The sequence below is a fragment of the Euprymna scolopes genome, chromosome 20 (assembly GCF_053919585.1).
Source record: "Euprymna scolopes isolate OS-2025 chromosome 20, ASM5391958v1, whole genome shotgun sequence".
Classification (NCBI taxonomy): domain Eukaryota; kingdom Metazoa; phylum Mollusca; class Cephalopoda; order Sepiida; family Sepiolidae; genus Euprymna; species Euprymna scolopes.
In genome coordinates this window covers 87,838,627-87,860,849 of record NC_136501.1, presented here as the reverse complement: position 1 = coordinate 87,860,849, position 22,223 = coordinate 87,838,627, and the positions used below count along the sequence as shown (strand labels likewise).

General features: G+C 30.2%; 1 protein-coding gene across 1 annotated transcript in view; it reads left to right on the top strand.

The window, feature by feature from the left end:
• The first annotated feature begins 700 nt into the window (after window positions 1–700).
• Window positions 701–22,223, top strand: part of LOC145241534 (glutamine synthetase-like) — a 255,939-nt gene continuing 234,416 nt past the window's right edge. The window contains exon 1 of the mRNA XM_080104579.1: window positions 701–2,044. The gene's annotated coding sequence lies outside the window, so the exon portion shown is untranslated. The remainder of the gene's footprint in view (window positions 2,045–22,223) is intronic.

Here is a 22,223-nt window from a genome sequence, read left to right as displayed (position 1 = left end):
TCGCCTTAAAAGAAGTAGAATCTTATGATTTGAGGAGAGAAAATGGGGTTGTATTACTGTACACATAGATTCGAAAAAGTTGTCAAAATACAAATATATAACAAATAAATGTTATCAAAGGCAAGATAAGTTATTTTTGTACCAAACTGGATATATTTTTTGTGTTTTTATTCAATGTAACATGTTTATTCAGCTCGAAAAACATGCAGTGTTTACCGATGTATTGGAAAATTCAAAATGGCGCCTGACTCTCTCTTTAACACGGTAAGTTCAGAAAAAGGTAATAAACTAGACATAATACTGTTGGAAATTCGCTCAATATATGTTACCATAGGCTGACATATATTCGGTGTTTTTTTAATGGTATTTTCTCTAGTTTATTATTTATAACACCCTTTCCCAAACTTCCGTGTTAAAGAGAGAGTCGGACGCCGTTTTGAATTTTCCAATACATCGGTAAACACTTCATGTTTTTCGAGCTGAATAAACATGTTACATCGAATAAAAACACAAAAATATATCCAGTTTGGGAGAAAAGTAACTTATCTTGCCTTTGATAACATTTATTTGTTATATATTTGTTTTTTGACAACTTTTTCGAATCTATGTGTACTCTGTAGTGTACAGTAATACAAACCCGAGAAAATTAGAATCGGGTGCAGACTGCAGAGCTCTAGTTGTACCGAGATTTCTTTGTGTCTAGGAAACCGATGCAGTGCGATGCACACATGCTATTGCTGGCCACATTAGACGCCTCTTCATAAAACACACACACACACACACACACACACACACACACACACACACACACACACACACACACCTCCTGCACACATTTGTGCTTGTACATACTTATAGACATACAGACAGACATGCACTTTATAACTGCTTTAAAAGGCGTTCTTTTTTCTTTCCTTTTTCGTGATCAGCCTTTATAATATAGGATATCAGCGTTAAAACCTGCATTGTATAATAAAAGTAGGGTGTTTTGAAAACCTTTCCCTCGATTATTCAAGCACAAGCACATTCAAATATGGTTATAAATGTTTGAATTCTACGCCCGAACGTACGCACACAGAAGGTTACGTAAAAACATCGCGGTATTAAAACATTCGCCAGTGCACAAAGCCGCGTCATTTCGTAAAGGTGGTTTCTTCTCGACGTAACGTCAGGTAGAAATATCGCCAATTTGTTTCGCTTCTCTCGCCTGTTTTTTTCTTTACAAAAGAAAGGACGGACAAAACTAACAAAAAAAAACAATCAATTAATCGACCAGACTACCTCCTTCCATTCCACAGGTTTTCTTTTTCTTTTTCGTTGTAATATCCAAGTTGACAGCAAAAAAAAAAAAAAAAAAAAATTTTTTTTAATACACGTATAAAATAGAATCACCTCACAGGCAGCTATTTTGTCGTTTTACGACTCATCAGTGTGGTTAGACACCAGGTTACTAACTTAGAGTTGGATATCTAACCATTTCAATTAACGAACCCGATATTGGAGCGCGATAATTTATATCGGTTTATTTTTTTATATATAGATTTACGTTTCTGTTTACACATTGTACGTTACTGGTAATAAGAAGATTGAATTATTTTTACGAAAGAGTTTTCTTTTTGTACATTAAACCATCAATTTATTCCGCTAACGTGTTCCACATATAGGAGAGCGTGCGCACACACACACACACACACACACACACACGCACACACACGCACACACACGCACACACACACACATATTTATATATAACATACATACATCCATTAACTATTATTCCATCGTTTTACGACACATCAGTGTGGCTAGACAAAAAAAAAAAGTTATATAAATAAATCGATACATATATATATAGATATTTTTGCTAATAATACCGGTGTCTCTTTTTAATTTTCGACTAAAATACAAAGGAAAAAAAAAAGAAAACGAGTTTTTCATTCAAATTAAAAAAAAAAAAAAGACTGACACGTGGATTTTCAAATTGCTCGGACGATAAATAAATACGCACAAACACAAGGAGCAATTTTACGCTAAAAAAAGAAAGGTAAATATAAAAAGTAATTATGCGCCAACTCGTGCAGTCGTGCACATGTTTACTTGTTTACTTGTTTACTGTAATGAAACAAATTACCTCTTTTTTTCAGGTTGCTAACTTTTACTTTCTTTCTTTATTGCTATTGGCCATTTTCTTACGATCGAACTTTCGTTTTTTGTAATTTTTTATTAAGATTTTTTTTCCAAAAGTTTTTATGAAATACATTTTTTCTTCCTTTTTAACATTACTTTTATATTTCTGGTTCGATCTTCTTTTTAAATAACAATTATGTATTTTTTAAAAATATCTTCATTTTAATCATATATTTTTATATATGTGTGTGTGTGTGTGTGTGTGTGTGTGTGTGTGTGTGTGTGTGTGTGTGTGTGTGTGGTATATATATCTATGTATATATATGCGTGTATATATATATGTGTGTGTGTGTATATATATATATGCGTGTATATATGTGTGTGTGTGTATCTATGTATATATATATGCGTGTATATATATATGTGTGTGTGTGTATATATATATATGCGTGTATATATGTGTGTGTGTGTATCTATGTATATATATATGCGTGTATATATATGTGTGTGTGTGTGTATCTATGTATATATATATATATATGTGTGTGTGTGTGCGTGTGTGTGTGTGTGTGTGATAATATGAATCTTCCGCGGTTAGAATGTGTAAACTTGAAGATTCTATATAGCGTAATTGCCATAAATATATTTTCATAACTTACTACTTAGCTCTAATCACGTAGTGAACACTGTTAAAGTAAATGCTGAAAGATGATAAAATATTATATCCCGTTATACCATTTTATGTGATAATATCATAGAATTACACACACATATACATATTTCTCTCTCTCTCTCTCTCTCTCCCTCTCTCTCTCTCTCTCTCTCTCTCTCTATATATATATATATATATATTCACGTGAAATCACCTTTTTCCTCACCCTATTTCCTCTGCTTCACCTTTTGTTATCAAGTAAGATTTTTGACTTACTTGCAGTTTCATCAAATACTTTTGTATGCAAAATCCGATCCCGCATTTTGCTAATTCCTACCCTCTGATGAGAAGGAAAGTATTTCTTCGAAACTCCGCGGATTAAGGACTATCAACTTATTAAGTCTTTCCTTTTCAGATTAAATATGTTTTTATCTCTTTTTCAAAGTGTTTTTAACATATTTTAGTAACTATTTGCTCTTATATATATATATATATATATATATATATATATATATATATATATATATATATATATATATATATATATATATATATATTGCCCAGTCGTAAAATACGCTTAAATATGATATTTTGATTAATGCAGACTTAGTTTTTATTTGATCTTATATTAGATCCAATATATAGTAATTATTTAAAAAGTTAAGAAAAAAATGACTCAAGAATAAAACCCGAAACGTTTAGCTTACGAATTATTTTTTCCTTTGCCGTTAATGACTGAGTTATGAAGATTTGTTTATTGCAAAACTGAAAATTAAAACATAAACAAATAGCTACTACGTTATGCATGCATATTCATAATTCCGGCGTTCGATCTTCATCTGGCAAAATTCATTTTTTTTTTTAATTTTCACACTTGTCTACCGATTTTCTCGGGCTAAAACCCAAATATAAAATTTCGCATGAGTTCAAATACCTTATAAAGTTTATGTCTGTAGATCAAAAACTCTAGCAGGAATTTATACGTATGCATAAATATATATGGAAAGAATTTTGTGTTTAGTATAAATTAAATGTAATTATATTCATGCAGATATTCTACATGATTTATACTTGCATAATATTTGCGTAAAAACGCAAATATTATGCAAGTATAAATCATGTAGAATATGTACATGAATATAATTACACGTAACAGTTAACTAAAGATGATTATCCCATAAGAAAACCGAAAAAATTAATAATACATGTGCGTGTGTATGGTGACCCCCCCAAAAAAACAAAAGATAAACGGAGACCATCTAGAATATATGCTGTAGAACGGAGAAAAATGGGATAGATAAGAGAGCTCTCTGTGAAAAATGGGATAAATAAGAGAGCTCTCTTATCTATCCCATTTTTCTTTTTGGCGTCAAGATGTTCCAGGTCGCCTGATGATGTCTCTTTGACTGAAACAGATGGCTATTTGTAGCGACCATACGTAAATGTTTACCCTCAAATAATATATATATATATATATATATTCAGATCTAAGAGAGACTACCTCCAGATGTCCCAGGGGGAAATAATTCATACCGAATTTAATTATCATTGAAAATAATAATCGACATATATAGGTAGATATACAACTAAAACTATGCGGATTTTGTTAACTTGTAGTTTTTATGTGCATATCTCCGTGCATATCTCCGTGCATATTCTGGGCTTGACCATTACTCCTGATCTTAAATGGAACACGTATATCAAATCTGTTGCCAAGGCCGCTGGAAAAATGGTGGGATCTTTCTATCGATCCAGTAGATATCTCACTGCTGATGCTATTCTCTATCTATATAAGAGCCAGGTACGTCCAAGGATGGAATACTGTTGCCACATCTGGGCAGGAGCTGCTAGAAAGGACTTGTCCTGCCTTGATAGAGTTCAAAATAGACTTCGTAGCCTCGTAGGAGATGTCCTTTTCTCCTCCTTACAACCTCTATCTCACAGAAGAGATGTTGCGAGTTTGTCTCTGATGTATCGTTATTTTCATGGAAAGTGTTCAACTGAGCTTCAATCTATGGTCCCCCCTCGCCAAACTTTCACAAGAAACACTCGTCTAGCTGTAAACACTATCAATAATTTCCCCCACTCTTTATCTGTGCCTAAACCTAAACATAGATTCCATGAACAAAGCTTCTTTCTTAGAACTGCACGCCTATGGAATTGTCTTCCGTTTTTCTGCTTTCCGGCTGACTACAATATGGTTGTGTTCAAGTCTAAGGTAAATAAGTTCTTGATGAGCCGTTCCATATAAGTTATTAAATTTACCAAATTTTCATTACTAATGATTACTATATTGACCAACTTCTACTGTACACTCTTTAACCCTTATCCTTGAGTGGCCTCTGGGCCTTGATAATGTGGTGATGCCTTTGTAAAAAAAAAAAAAAAAAAAATATTGGATGACACCTTAGAGCGATGACGTCATCAATTTAAACAATGTTACAATACACCTAGCAAATCCTTTATGGAATCACATATAAAAGGTTGATTTTCTGTCTCATTAATCTGCATGTAAAACACCGGGAAATCCTTTATAACGTCACAAAGAGATGACATCATATACTACCACCACCACCACTACTACTATTACTAATTTATATATACATTATACATATACATTATATATATACATTATATATATATATACATCATATATATATATACATTATATTATATATATACATTATAATATATATATACATCATCATATATACATTATATTATATATATATATACACACACACACACACATTATATTATATTTTATACATTATATTATATTTTATACATTATACACACACACACACACACACACACACACACACATATATATATATATATATATATATATATATATATATATATATATATATATATATATATATATTATTAACAATAAAATCCTATATAGATATGCATACGGGTGTGGATATGTGCAGATGTGTCGACTAATCTGCTATGCCTGGATACATGTACCTTAATACACGTGTACAGTGTATACTGCATCTCTAGTTGCATGGTGCTCGAGAAAAATAGCACTAGAAAAATAGCACAGTAAAAATGACACAAGTGAATAAATAGAAAAAATTGCATGAAGCGAAAACAATTTAGTAACGGAAAATTAGGATCGTTAGGGTAAAGCGAATGGGGCGGTAAGCTAGATTCAACCCCCTGTAGTTTTAAATACGGGCAACCCCTCTCCTTAATATTTTAAAATAAATATTTTTACAGAATTTTTTTTTCCGTTATTTTTTTAAGGAAATAAAACTAATTTTTCAAAGTATTTTTAAGGGGGGGGGGCTCGCTTCAATAGTTTTTAATTTGTTAATAAGGCCAGGCTACTTTCCCTCATACTATTAAATAAATATATACTCACTTGGTAAAAGTACAGAATAGTTAACAGTCGAGAAATTAAAAAATAAACAAAAAAAATAAATAAAAAATTCAAACAAATAACTTATATAAAACGAAGTAGAATTTTTTTTATTACATTTTCACCCCAAACAACAAGGCACAGTGCCACTTGGATTTAACTTGCAAGGATACTATGTAGGGAGTTGAGCAGCAAGATGTCTGTTCACATTGCACGTCAGTACAGTTGGGGAAGCAGGAATCCGGAACAGAATTCCAGAGTATAGCAGTTCTGAGGAAGAAGCCATTGAAGCAGAAGGCTTTCTTACATTTAAGGATCTCTACTGTGTAGGGTTGGGATTTTGTTGCTTCTCGGGTTTGACGGAGGTATTTACATTGAGGGTATAATACGACTTGTAGTTCGTCGGAGCATCCACCATTAAAATACTTGTAAAACAGGCAGAGAGATGCAACATTTAGTCGGTGGGATAGAGGATAGAGTTCAGGACATATCAGGTTGGTTACTCTCTTTTGAACCTTGTCCAGGAGGGAGAGACCAGTAGCAGATGCAGCATCCCAAATGTGACAACAATACTCCATACATGGGCGAATGGTGGCCTTGTAAAGGTACAGGATACTTTCAGGCGTAAGCAACTTTCTAACACGGTAGAGAGAGCCCACCTTCTTCGCAGCAGCTTTGGCAATGCTCTCTATGTATCATTTCCAACTGATGTTCCCTATGAACGTTAAGCTCAGGAGTTTGGAAGAAGTACTTTTTTTTTTTTACACAGTGGTCACCACTTATCAAGGCCCGGAAGCCACTCAGGGATAAGGGTTATTGCAAGTACATTACGTTAGTGTGGAGATTTAATGAAGTGTTTACTTAAGTAGGTGGTTCATTAGGAATTTGTTAACGTTGGACTTGAAGACATCCAAGTTGTAGTCAGGTGGGAAGCAGGCAGACGGAACAGAGTAATATAGAATTTAATAATCTATAACACGCTGAAACTTTTTTTTTTTAGTTTATTTATCTTATTTATTTATTTATTACAAAATATTATTTCATTCAGAACAGTCTTTCTACGCACAAAAAAAATGTTTGTTGTTTAACTAGGGGTTATCCCTGACAAGTTATAATATAAATGACTTGCCCTACAACAAGAATTTGTTTACGTTGGACTTGAAGACGACGATATTGTACTCAGCTGGAAAACAGACCAGTGGAACAGAGTTCCACAGGCAGACAGTTCGAGGAAAAAAGCTTTGGTTACGAAATCCACGTTTAGATTTATGCACCGATAGTGAGCAGGTGATGTTATTTATAATGGTTGTACATAAATGAGTGTTTTTTGTAAAATTTTGGCAAAAGGAAACCATAATAAAATAACGATAGAGTAGAGACAGGCTCGCAACGTCACTTCTATAAGAAACAGATTGCAGGGAAGAGAAAAGGGCATCACCTACTAGGTGTTGAACTCAGTTAAGGAAGAATAGATGTTCCGAGCAACTCCTGCTCAGATGTGATAACAGTACTCCATCCAAGGACATACTTGGCTCTTATATGTACAGGTAGTGAGATATCTACTGGAGCGATAGAATGATCCGACTATTTAGTTAGTTATTTAGTTTAGATAGTCATAGTTTTCTTTTTAGTAGTATTTTACAAGTTTTCAAAAATGAAGACATCGATATTTTTTTTTTTTAATTTTTAATTTTTTTTTTTTTACACAGTGATCACCACAAATCTGAAAAATGTCTCCTAGCCGGCAAATAGGGATTTGTCTTCTGTTTTTGTTGTTGTTGTTGTTGTTGTTGTTGTTGTTTGTTTTTTTTTTGATAAAAATGTAACAAAAAAACTTGATTTATTTACATTTTTAGGGGGTGGATTCGCAGATAAACAACCCCCACGCTTCCGATGAATCATCCCGATCTTTAAAAATACTTGGCTGAATAAACACAAAACCACGAATATTAATTTCTTTTCTGTTTTATTAATAAAATTACTTGAAACAATTTGTTTTATTAACCGTTTTGATAAAATTGAGCCGAAAAAATCAAATTTTTTTTGCACATTTTAGCCCCTTATCAGCCCTTTTTTTCGGATGAAAACTGATTAAAAAGTTTTCCGCATGTCTGAATACTCTATATACCAAATTTCAAGTCTGTAAATCAAAAATCATTGAGTATAAAGGTTGAGAAGTGTACTCACACACATACACACACATTCTCACTTTTATAGATATATAAACAATATAAGAACAGATCATTTTACGTTAATTATGCTTTGAAAATTAAAAAGAAATAATAAAAATAAACCTAAAATAAAGGGGGAAAATGTAAAATCAGGAAATATTTTAATAATTAGAAAAGTTTTTTTTTTATTTTTTAAATTCAGATTTGATAAAACATCTTCATTGTGATTAGTGCCGAGCGGAGGCGGGCATTGGAGGTTGTAGAATAGAACGACAAAATCTTACTTTAACATAAAAAACAACTTTATTGGTTATCTTCGTTAAGTAAAAGAAGAATGGAAACAAGTGTTAGTAAAAAAACAAGTCTATGAATATGAATGTGAATATGAATATGAAGATGAAGATGAATATGAATATGAATGTGAATATGAATATGAATATGAATATGAATGTGAATATGAATATGAATATGAATATGAATGTGAATATGAATATGAATATGAATATGAATATGAATATGAATATGAATGTGAATATGAATATGAATATGAATATGAATGTGAATATGAATATGAATATGAAGATGAATATGAAGATGAATGTGAATATGAATATGAAGATGAATATGAAGATGAAGATGAAGATGAATATGAAGATGAATATGAAGATGAATGTGAATATGAATATGAAGATGAAGATGAATATGAAGATGAATATGAAGATGAAGGTGAATATGAATATGAATGTGAATATGAATATGAATATGAAGATGAATATGAATATGAAGATGAATATGAATATGAATATGAATATGAATATGAATGTGAATATGAATATGAATATGAAGATGAAGGTGAATATGAATATGAATGTGAATGTGAATATGATATGAAGATGAAGATGAATATGAAGATGAATATGAATATGAAGATGAATGTGAATATGAATATGAAGATGAAGATGAATATGAATATGAATGTGAATATGAATATGAAGATGAAGATGAAGATGAATATGAAGATGAATATGAATATGAAGATGAATGTGAATATGAATATGAATATGAATGTGAATATGAATATGAAGATGAATATGAATATGAACATGAGCGAAGACAAAAAGGTTAGGAAGGTTAGAGAAAAAAGATTTCATGTATTTGTGTCAAAGTCAGGGTCCGCCATTAACCATGATCAATTAAATATCTCCTTGTCAAAGTCGAATCAAGGGCCAAAAGCTCGAGTGGTTCTGTTAAAAGAAGTTAAGGTTTAATCTGAGCGACGTAGAGTTCCTGTTTCTGGAAAGGAAAGGGGAAGTTGCCGTGTGTTTTATAAACCCTGTCACGTGTTCAGTTCGCCTGAGAGATGGCCTTTGATTGGTCAAGCCAGAAGGAAAGTTGAATGCTTGCACCAATCAGCACCAAACTTATAAACCAAAGGCAGATTCAATCTAAGTTTCTTCCCTTTGCCAAACTTTCACAACAAACACTTGTCTATCTACAACAACTATCAACAGTTCCTCTCCCACTCTCTATTTGTGCCTAAATCTAAACGCAAATTCCATCAACAAAGTTTCTTTCCTAGACGTGATCGCTTGTGAGACTCTGTTCTGCTGGCTTGCTTTCCAGTTGACTACAATATGGTTGCCTAGAGCCCCCTACCCAATTTCCATTATTAACTATTAATACGCTGTTGTCTCAGTGACAACCGTACATTCATTATCCTCGAGTGGCGTTTGGGCCTTGATAAATGGTGACTCCCCTGTAAAAAAAAAACTAGTAAACTGCGAAGTGTCACTGTGTCTGCTGCTACTACTGCTGCAATTGCTACAAGATAAATTCAGGTCATTTTACTTTTTAAGGCGATTTCGTGTATTGTTACGATTTTGCCAGTCGGACTTAGGGTTAGAGATAAAAAAATTAGTTAACTGCCCTAAAAATGTTAGAAACATTTTCCGTTAAATTAATATTCGAAACTGATCGTCCACTATATAAATTCTAAAATAATTGTTTGTTTGTTTTTTTTTTTATTTTTGTTGTTGTTTTTTTCGGAGTTTTCACACGTAATTGTCTAAAAAAGTAGAAATTTATTTTGTAGTAGAGATGATTTAACTGAGTGTCTTCATCTACTTTTAAATGTAAATATACTTTTTTTTAATTTGGCAAATTTTTATTGCATGTCGATAGATGTCGATAAACTCGTGAGATTGTTCTCTATATTTTTCACTTGTGACATTTTTCTATTCATCCACTTGTGCCATTTTACTGTGCCATTTCCAATACCATTTTACCTAAATTCGTGGTTGAATCTCTGCTTATTATTATTGGTGGTTGTGATAATTTAGGAATCAGCTTCAGTATAAATCGAACCGTGTTCGTGTTTTTTTTTTATTGCAATTGTTGAAAGTAAATAATAAATGAAATTTTAGTCTTTAAAATCCATGAAACAACGCCAACGCAGAAATAACAACTTGAATTAATTCTTGTTTTTCTTTTATTGAATGTTGAATAAGTTCAGTTTCAGTACAAATTGTGTTCCTATTTTTCTCTTTTCTCAATACCATTTTTAATGTTTTCTAATTCCTCTTATATGTTGTCAACAGTCTGACTGTTTGACAGACCTTGTTTGCTTGCATCTTAGGCATGACATAATTTTTCAGTTACCAGGGCTGCTTTACAGTGGTCGTACCCTGACCGGCTAGTGACTAGAAGAATACGGGATTATGATTTCTCTGACTCGGCTACTGTGGCTGCTGTAGTTGTCCTACCCCATGGGAACGATAAACTCCTCCTTCCCAATTTCATCCTCTCCCGTGAGATTTTCAAACTAGAGTAAGTTATTCTCATTTTGCAGTAAACAAGTGGAAAGCCACCGAAAATGTACCTAACGACCCCCATTCCGCGACGAAATAAATTATAGTACAAATGGTGTAATATGTTGGCGTGATTTTTTTCTTTTCTTTTAACGGCCTATACTAAGTTATAGGGCTTCTTATTCCAGTAGATTCTTTACAAGAACTCTCTTCCTGCTCACTGTTTTCCTCCTACCTACAGCCTTATTCTTTTCAAGACTAAGGTCAATATGATCTCATGTATTTGCGAAAATAATCTTTCATTCTTATTAGCTTCTTACATCTATTGGGTTCATGCCTTGTCTCAAGTGATTTCTATTACGTTGACAAAAAGGTTCTCGCGGAATTTTTAATTTTGATTTCAAATGATGTATTTTCCAATAAGTTTGCGTTATAAGATCTTTACTTTATATATCATTTTAACGGGCGTTTTTCGTTCTATCTAATCGTGTAAATTACAATCGTTTTAAACCAATTATGTCTTCATTTCAATTCAAGCTAGGCCAAAAAGGCTGCTGAAACAGCTCGCGATATCAACGAAGTGTTTAGTCCATGAATCACTACTTAACGCACAGCATGATGGTGGTTTAAGAAATTTCGTGGCGGCAACAAGAGTCTTGAAGATGATGAGCGTAGTGGTTGGCCATCTGATGCTGACAATGAGCAATTAAGAGCTTTAGTCGAAGCTAATCTCCACACACATATTGCTTCTAAATTAGCCGTAACATATACGACGATTTCCAACCACTTGAGAGAAAATAGAAAGCCAAAAAAAACTTGATAAATGGGTGCCTCACGAATTGTATGAAATGAAAATTAAAACGTGAAGTTGAAATTTAGTAGCAAAATATTGATTGTAAAGTTCAACTTGCAGTTTAATTTTCTTTCTCTTATATATATATATATATATATATATATATATATATATATATATATATATATATATATATATGTATGTGGATGACTATATATATATATATATATATATATATATATATATATATATATATATATAATATAATATAAAGCTGTGTGCGTGTGTGTGTATGTGTGTGTATGGTCACGAATAGGCTCCTATATGGTTGACTATTTTAAAAAACTGATTACATATAATGATAGAGGAATGGGTATGTTTAATCTGGCAGAACGGTGGTTCATGAAAATTGTGGGGTTTGCGTTCGTGCCTGGTCCACAAAGTATGGAAATAAAAAATTTAAAAATTAAAAGAAATCTTCTACAAGTGTTTTTGTTATAGACGTACATAATAATACTTTGATAAGTATGTTTCAACTTAAATAGGGATGGTATAATAAAATTGTGGGGTCTCTGGCCTCCATACAATGGATATAAGCACAAACTTTCATAAAGACTTTTCATACCTATCTGCGTAAGTATACTTTGATAATTATGTTTCAGTTTGAAGAAATATTGTATAATAAAATTATGGGGTGTTCGTTCGCGCCTGACCTCCATAGAATGGAAATATGTCACAAAGTTTAACGAGGTTTTTTAATATAGATCCACAGAATATTGTGATAAGTGTTTCAGTGTGAACAAGTATGGTATAATAAATTATGGGGTTTATCTATTTTCTTTTTACTTTCGTCATATTTTGCTTTGGTTTTTATACCCTAAAATTCGAAGCTATCTGCTTTTGAACCCAGTCAACGACGTGTACTTTTGCTAGTATATATATATATATATATATATATATACACACACACAGATGATCAAAGGGGGGACAAAAGAGATAAATATTTAGTATTTTACTTGCTCAGGATATGTACAACCGTACAATTTGCGAGTAAACATGCCGGATTACTAACACAAACAAAAAAAAACAAAAAAAAAAAATGAACTAAATCAATAGCAAAATTGAAATTAGAGAAGATTGGAATATCGGTTAAAAAAGAATCAAAGAACGCTCAAGCCGCTAAAGACAAGAATAAAAAGAGGTTGAAGAAAGTCCAACATAAAAGATCAAATTTAGGTCGCCTTTGTTCGAATTTGAAACAGACGGTTCCAATGTTGTGCTGGTTTTCTATATATATATATATATATATATATATATATATATATATATATATATATATATATATATATGGGTAAAAAAAAATAACAACGAAAATATTATGCCATAAATTGATAATTGATAAATAATAATAATAGGGCTATTTCTACTACTACTTTCTGCTTGGTTGATAATTGTGGGCTTGGGTCTTGTCATGTTTATCCGTGCTGATGAGTCTTAGTGACATTGAAACACATGTCCGTTGACTATTTTATCTATGAAGTAAAAATTAAATTAAAATTAAAGACAGCGAAAGAGAGAGAGAGAGAGAGAGAGAGAGAGAGAGAGAGAGAGAGAGAGAGAGAGAGAGAAAGTGACCTTGTGTGAGGAGCGGTATCTGCCAAACTACACTGTCAATTATTGATATACATTTGGACCTGTGGAATAAATCTGTTGGTTTATAGCAAGTCCAAATAACTGTTAAGAGATCAAAATTGGGAAAAATTGGAACTTGGCAAATGTAAGTCGACTAAACATGTTGTTTTTATGCATGCGAAAATATACATTCAGCGTTATTATTTTGTTTTTACATGCATATGTACTTAAATTATATTTAAACTAATAAGGCGGGAGAGCTACGTGTTTCGGTTTCGATTCTAGCTTATGGCACCCATCATATATTTTAATAATTATAATAATACTGTATGCAGAAATTGGGACAGACACACAGAAAAAAAATATGAAAATATAAAGTAAAGAGAAAAAATGCACTAATGGAAGTTAAAAAAAAAATGGGAACGTTTGGGACCATAACTAAAAGCCACCGTAAATGGTTTAATCAGATTGGCGAAACAATTTTTTTTCAATTTTGCAAAAACCTTGCCTGTTATGAGCGGCGAAAGTGACAAGGTACAACTTGAATGTCTGAAGTCAAATAATTGACCTGTTGTTCAAGAAAAAAGAATCCAGCCCAAAACATGAAACTATTATGAAATAATAATAATAATAATGATGATGATGATGATGATGATGATGATGATGATGACGATGACGATGATGATGATGATGATGATAATAATAATAATAATATAGTTGACAGATTATGGGGTTTATCTATTTTATTTTTACTTTCATCATATTTTGCTTTGGTTTTGATACCACCAAATTCGAAGCTATCTCTTTACTACCCTTCCTTTTCATAACCTATCATACTTTCATAAATCCGAGTCCATTTTCTGTAGGCTGTTTTTGAACCCAGTCAACGACGGGTACTTTTGCTAGCATATATATATATATATATATATATATATATATATATATATATATATATATATATAAATCTGTGTGTGTGTGTGTGTGTGTGTGTGTGTGTGTGTGTGTGTGTGTGTGTGTGTGGTTGACTATTTAAAAAAAAACTGATTACATATAATGATAAAAGATGTATCGAGACACAAGAATGGGTAATTAAAATGTTTGGACGCAAAAAAAAAAAACGTAAAATGATTCCAATTTATGAAGCTTTTACTAAGAAAGGAATAGATCGATTGTATTTATCTAGAAAAGCATGCGATCGAAGTTTACTTAGTGTTGAAGATGAAGTAAATATAGTGAAGGAAATCTAAATATATTTGGTGCAACTACGCTATGATAACAAATTTGGAAAACGGAAAAATTGATTAAAAAACAATGGTATCTACTGATTTTTTGTGTCAAGTTCAATTAAAAGCAAGGATATCTACTTAACTGGTATGTCAGAAGTACTTAAATATTATCGCATTATTAAAAATAAAAATGAGTTTTCAATCTTCATCGTAACAAATCGTAGCCATATTTCTTTGGAAAGACATGACTTAATAACAAGGGAAGTAACTCAGTTGTGCTAAAACAAAGCAAAACCCTAATTACCCCCCCCTTTGAAACTCTCCGGTGTTTTTTTTTTTTTTTTAGCCAAAATTTTATTTTCGCTAATTTTCGCCCAAAAAATGTTTTCTTTAATAATTTTTTCCACCCTATCGTTTTTCATAATATTTGGGTATATTCATTACTCTAACAATGCAATGAAGTAGAAACCATTGGTCTCCCTTGAAATTCAATATCAAATATATAATTAATATATTATTATATCGAATTTCGCTATTATAATGTAGTTGGATCATATATTTCAAAATCGCTCAGACTCTACGCTGGAATATATGCAGACTGTATGAATTAGACCACAATGAGAAATATGCGCATAAACCAGAAGTAGTACAGGAAAACGACAAAGTCAGACTACGTCTTGGGTTTGCGCATATAAACTGATAAGGTCATTGAACATTTCAAACCTGACATAATTTTTCTGAACGAAAACAAGAGAACTTGCTGATTGACATAGCCTGCCCTTTCGAGCGCAACAGAAGGAAAATGAAAAATAAATAAACATCAAGATCTGAAATAGGAATTAGACTATGGAAATGTAAAGAATTCAATGTGATCCCGATTGTAATTGAAACGCTTGGGATCATAACGGAAAGCCACCATAAATGGTTTAATCCGATTGACGAGAGAATTTCTTTTCCAAATCATGCAAAAAGACTTGCCTGTTAAAAACGGCAAAAATGTTAAGGTACAGCTTGAATGACTAAAATCAAAGGATATTCAAGAAAAAAATCCAACTAAAAACATCCAAAACTTAAGACTACTACTACTACTACTACTACTACTACTACTACTACTACTAATAATAATAATAATAATAATAATAATAATAATAATAATAATAATAATAATGATAATAACTAGCAGAAATTCCACGGTAGTTGGAAATTAAAAAAAAACACATCATTAAGAAACATCTTATCACATAATCAATCAATTGCATTGAGGTTGTACCATGAACCATTAAAGACGCAAAGTTCAATTAAAACACGAAACTCTGGATTTTCAGGTCCTGGTATCTCTAATGACAATTTTATCAATTTGACGAACTGTTCTGATCTTATCCTGATCTTGCAACATTATGATCATGTGGCAGTATGGTAGCCCTCTTTTTTTTTTTAATTCAATAGCATAAACATTTGCAAATAGAATTCCAGTACATGTCTGTCTTCAATGCCTTTCAAAAGTTCAACTAGATGCGCATAATACACACGTGATATTAATTCAGGTCAATTTTTATGTAAGTTCTGATGCCCCTAAGTTGGTTATTATTTAAGGACATTTTGGATTACACGTGTATGGAAGGAATAAGTCTTTTTTTTTTTTGTATTTACAACTGCTTTGTACTAATTGCTTTATAATAATTGCTTTGTACTAATTGCTTTGTAATAATTGCTTTGTACTAATTGCTTTGTAATAATTGCTTTGTACTAATTGCTTTGTAATAATTGCTTTGTAATAATTGCTTTGTAATAATTGCTTTGTAATAATTGCTTTGTAATAATTGCTTTGTAATAATTGCTTTGTACTAATTGCTTTGTAATAATTGCTTTGTACTAATTGTTTGTAATAATTGCTTTGTAATAATTGCTTTGTAATAATTGCTTTGTAATAATTGCTTTGTAATAATTGCTTTGTAATAATTGCTTTGTAATAATTGCTTTGGAATAATTGCTTTGTACTAATTGCTTTGTAATAATTGCTTTGTAATAATTGCTTTGTAATAATTGCTTTGTAATAATTGCTTTGTACTAATTGCTTTGTAATAATTGCTTTGTACTAATTGCTTTGTAATAATTGCTTTGTACTAATTGCTTTGTAATAATTGCTTTGTAATAATTGCTTTGTAATAATTGCTTTGTAATAATTGCTTTGTACTAATTGCTTTGTAATAATTGCTTTGTAATAATTGCTTTGTAATAATTGCTTTGTAATAATTGCTTTGTACTAATTGCTTTGTAATAATTGCTTTGTACTAATTGCTTTGTAATAATTGCTTTGTAATAATTGCTTTGTAATAATTGCTTTGTAATAATTGCTTTGTAATAATTGCTTTGTAATAATTGCTTTGTAATAATTGCTTTGTAATAATTGCTTTGTAATAATTGCTTTGTAATAATTGCTTTGTAATAATTGCTTTATAATAATTACTTTGTAATAATTGCTTTGTAATAATTGCTTTGTAATAATTACTTTGTAATAATTGCTTTGTACTAATTGCTTTATAATAATTGCTTTGTACTAATTGCTTTATAATAATTGCTTTGTACTAATTGCTTTGTAATAATTGCTTTGTACTAATTGCTTTGTAATAATTGCTTTGTAATAATTGCTTTGTAATAATTGCTTTGTAATAATTGCTTTGTAATAATTGCTTTGTAATAATTGCTTTGTAATAATTGCTTTGTAATAATTGCTTTGTAATAATTGCTTTGTAATAATTGCTTTGTAATAATTGCTTTGTAATAATTGCTTTATAATAATTGCTTTGTAATAATTGCTTTGTAATAATTGCTTTGTAATAATTGCTTTGTAATAATTGCTTTGTAATAATTGCTTTGTAATAATTACTTTGTAATAATTGCTTTGTAATAATTGCTTTGTACTAATTGCTTTGTAATAATTGCTTTGTACTAATTGCTTTGTAATAATTACTTTGTAATAATTACTTTGTAATAATTACTTTGTAATAATTGCTTTGTAATAATTGCTTTATAATAATTGCTTTGTACTAATTGCTTTATAATAATTGCTTTGTACTAATTGCTTTGTAATAATTGCTTTGTACTAATTGCTTTGTAATAATTGCTTTGTAATAATTGCTTTGTAATAATTGCTTTGTAATAATTGCTTTGTAATAATTGCTTTATAATAATTGCTTTGTACTAATTGCTTTGTAATAATTGCTTTGTACTAATTGCTTTGTAATAATTGCTTTGTAATAATTGCTTTGTAATAATTACTTTGTAATAATTGCTTTGTAATAATTGCTTTGTAATAATTGCTTTGTAATAATTACTTTGTAATAATTGCTTTGTAATAATTGCTTTGTACTAATTGCTTTGTAATAATTGCTTTGTAATAATTGCTTTGTAATAATTGCTTTGTAATAATTGCTTTGTAATAATTGCTTTGTAATAATTACTTTGTACTAATTGCTTTGTAATAATTGCTTTGTAATAATTGCTTTGTAATAATTGCTTTGTAATAATTGCTTTGTACTAATTGTTTTGTAATAATTGCTTTGTAATAATTGCTTTGTAATAATTGCTTTGTACTAATTGCTTTGTACTAATTGCTTTGTAATAATTGCTTTGTAATAATTGCTTTGTAATAATTACTTTGTACTAATTGCTTTGTAATAATTGCTTTGTAATAATTGCTTTGTAATAATTGCTTTGTAATAATTGCTTTGTACTAATTGCTTTGTACTAATTGTTTTGTAATAATTGCTTTGTAATAATTGCTTTGTAATAATTGCTTTGTACTAATTGCTTTGTAATAATTGCTTTGTAATAATTGCTTTGTAATAATTGCTTTGTAATAATTACTTTGTACTAATTGCTTTGTAATAATTGCTTTGTAATAATTGCTTTGTAATAATTGCTTTGTACTAATTGCTTTGTACTAATTGCTTTGTAATAATTGCTTTGTAATAATTGCTTTGTAATAATTGCTTTGTACTAATTGCTTTGTAATAATTTCAACATAACATGTAAGTAGGTAATAATGTTTTCACCTGAAATGCGTAGGTTTAAAAGATCCCTAATACTGACTACAACTTGGATGTCTTCAAGTCCAACGTAAACAAATTCCTGATGAACCGCCCCCTTAAGTTGACACTTTAAATATCCACACTAACGTACTGTACTTACAATAACCCTTATCCCTGAATGGCTTCTGGGCCTTGATAAGTGGTGACCACCTTGTAAAAAAAAAAATCAACAAAAGCACTATATGATTTTATTTATTTTGACATGAAACTTAAGTAGATAATGTTTTCACCTGTAATGCGTAGGTTTAAAAGATCTTTAATCAACAAAAGCGCCATATGATTGTAAATATGTCGACATGACACTTTAGTCGGTAATAATGTTTTCACCAGAAATGCGTTGCAATTTGTACTAAGTTAAGCATGATATGTAATAATTTATATTAGTTTGAAATAAGATAAAAATAAAAAACAAACAAACAAAAACATTGAAAGTAAATATTTATTACGTGTCCGTTATTAAGGTCACACAATAAATGGCGGACGTTTACGAAATTGACCCCACCTCTAAATTCCACAATTTACACTTTTTTTTTCTTTTTCCATGTTAATCTTATGAGATTCGCAATATTTTTCTCGGTGATGGTCACAAAGTACGTGTTCAATTTAGTAGAACGTTATAATTGAAAGCTGATCCCCGAGGATAAAATTCATAAAAATAATCTTTTTCAATTTTTTTTTTAATCTGAAAGTTAAGTTTGTAATCGATGAGATTTATGTGAAAAAAAAAAAAAAAGAAGTAAATTGTGGAATTTAGAGGTGGGGGGGTCAATTTCCTAAACGTCCGCCCGATAAACAAATAATAATTTTACTTTTAAATTTTTATTTATCAAGCTGGATATTAGTAGCAAAATACTCTCGATTCTTCACATAAAATGAACATAATTTTCAAATCACCGTTATGTTACCAGCCAATAAACAATGATATTGCTATTTCAGAAGTTAACAGTTTTATATAAAAAAAGAACTTACAGCTTTTTTTTTTAAAGAATAAACACGTTTTATTTATTTAAACAATATATACAGAACTTTAAAAAAAAAAATTAAACAGAATAAATAAAACTTTTTTATAAATATTTAAAAATATAAGCCTTAAATTTATTTTTTAATTTTAAATAATATAAATAGAGTATTTTCTTATTTTTTTATTTTAAACAATATAAAAAGAACTTTTTTATAATTTTAAACGGTAAACTTTTACTTGGTTTCCACCTTAACATTTTCCTTTAAAATGATGACTTCACGGGTTTTCGAGTACGCTGAAAACAAATATCGAATTTAAAGTTTCCGCAGATAAGTAGTTTACGGATGTTAAGCAATATAATTTATGTTAAAAGTTATGGTTATACAGCAAAAATATGCTCGCTTGCGCGTACAACTATGGCCAGTACTTTACACGAAGGAAATTATAATGCTTAATATACGGAACACTACTACATTTAAATGCGATATTCGTTTTCAGCATATCCAAAAACCTATAAAAGTCGTTATTTTAAAGGAAAATGCTAAGGTTGAAAGCAAGTAAAAAAATTACAAGAAACTTTTAAAAAATGTTTAATGATACAAACAAGTTTTTTATACAACTATCGTTCACGAATGCTTTTGATTATACGGGAAAGATTTCCCCCTTTCTCTTCTTTGCTACATGGATTCCACCGTATGCATTTCAAAAGATTCTGTTTACAACTTTTCTCCCTTTTTTTTTTGTTTTCTTTTTTTAACAAGGGACCCATAAACCTTCGATGGTTTGCGCGTGTATCGAGGGGTCAATAAGGTCACTAATTTCGTCATGTTGATATTTTCCATAATCGAAGTGGACCAGATAATACACGCGTATAATTAAATTTTAATTTAAATAGTTTATATGAAAAAAACAGGTGATTCAATTTTCAATAAACACGTGATTAATAATCGGTCATTAGGAGAATAGTTCTATTTATATTGTTTAAAATTATAAATTAAAGAACGTTTATATTGTTTATCTAAAATAATTTTTAAAAAGTTCTGTTTATATTGTTTAAAATAAAAAGAAAGTTTTGTTTAAATAAATAAAGTGTTTTTTTTATTATTAAAGTTCTGTTAATATTGTTTATTTTTTCAAAAGAACTTCTAACCGATATCATTGTTTATGTATTGTTGACAAGAGTTCCGATACTAAACTTCACCTTTTCTGACCTCGATCCGTGGAGGATAAATCCTTCTAAACAGAGGCAAATTTTATTTTTGTTCCTATCCAGAATGCCCCTTTTTGGGGAGCTGGATTTCTCCCACATTAAAAACTCTGCCCTCATGAGGAGGCAAGTAAATAGGAGCATAACGGTGATTAGGAAATTTGTTTTTTTTTTTATGTGATATAGAGATCGACCCCCCCCCAAAGTTAATTGTAAAATCAACGTTTTTTTTGTTGTTTTTACTTTAGTAATCAAGTACAAAATGGAATTTTTACTAGATTAAATAATTCGAAATAAGAAAAAGATTTTTGTTTGAATTTAATTATTTTTAATTTGTATCACTACGAAATAGGTTTAAAAAAAAATAAAAAAACACAGTCCATAACTACGAATAAAAAATATTCCATCATATTTGGTTCTTGAGTAAATAATTCGAAATAAAATAAGATGATAGTTATGCATCTATGTTACCGCACTGAAATCGTTATTTAGAAAGCCATTTTAAACATGGGGGAGTGGAGAGTATTTTGTAACTATGTTGTACTTTCACCTAACAATTTAATTTAGGAGATTTTGAAGTACTGCCAAATTCTGTTAATCAGTCAGTTTCAAGTTTTTTCTTCTTCTTCTTCTTCTATTATTATTATTATTATTATTATTATTATTATTATTATTATGATTATGATGATGATGATGATGATGATGATGATGATGATGATGATGATGATGATGATGATGATGATGGAAACATGTTTACTTCGTGATTTGAAGGAGATTTTGAAGTATTTAAACTGTCAATTTCCGGTTTTGATTAAAGTCAAGCATTCTGGTTCATTTGTCTATTTGGACATGCGAAACACAGAATCGTTGGCCTTGTTACTATTATATCAAGAAACGGAGAAATTAATCATAATTATTCAAACAAACAAAAAAGGAATGAGAGAAACTGTGATGTTTATTTAAATTAAAAAATGGTACCCTTGCAGAGGAAAGATTGTGCTGAAATAATGTTATTTCGAAATCCATTTTTTAAAAACTAATCTGTAGTTTCACATAGCAATTTAATAAACAAAAGATACCGTGAATTTAATAATAAAAAAACAAACACTTGCACGATCATTTCTCTACATAAATGCTTGTAATGTCAAAACACTTATCTAAAAATAAATAAATAATAAAAATT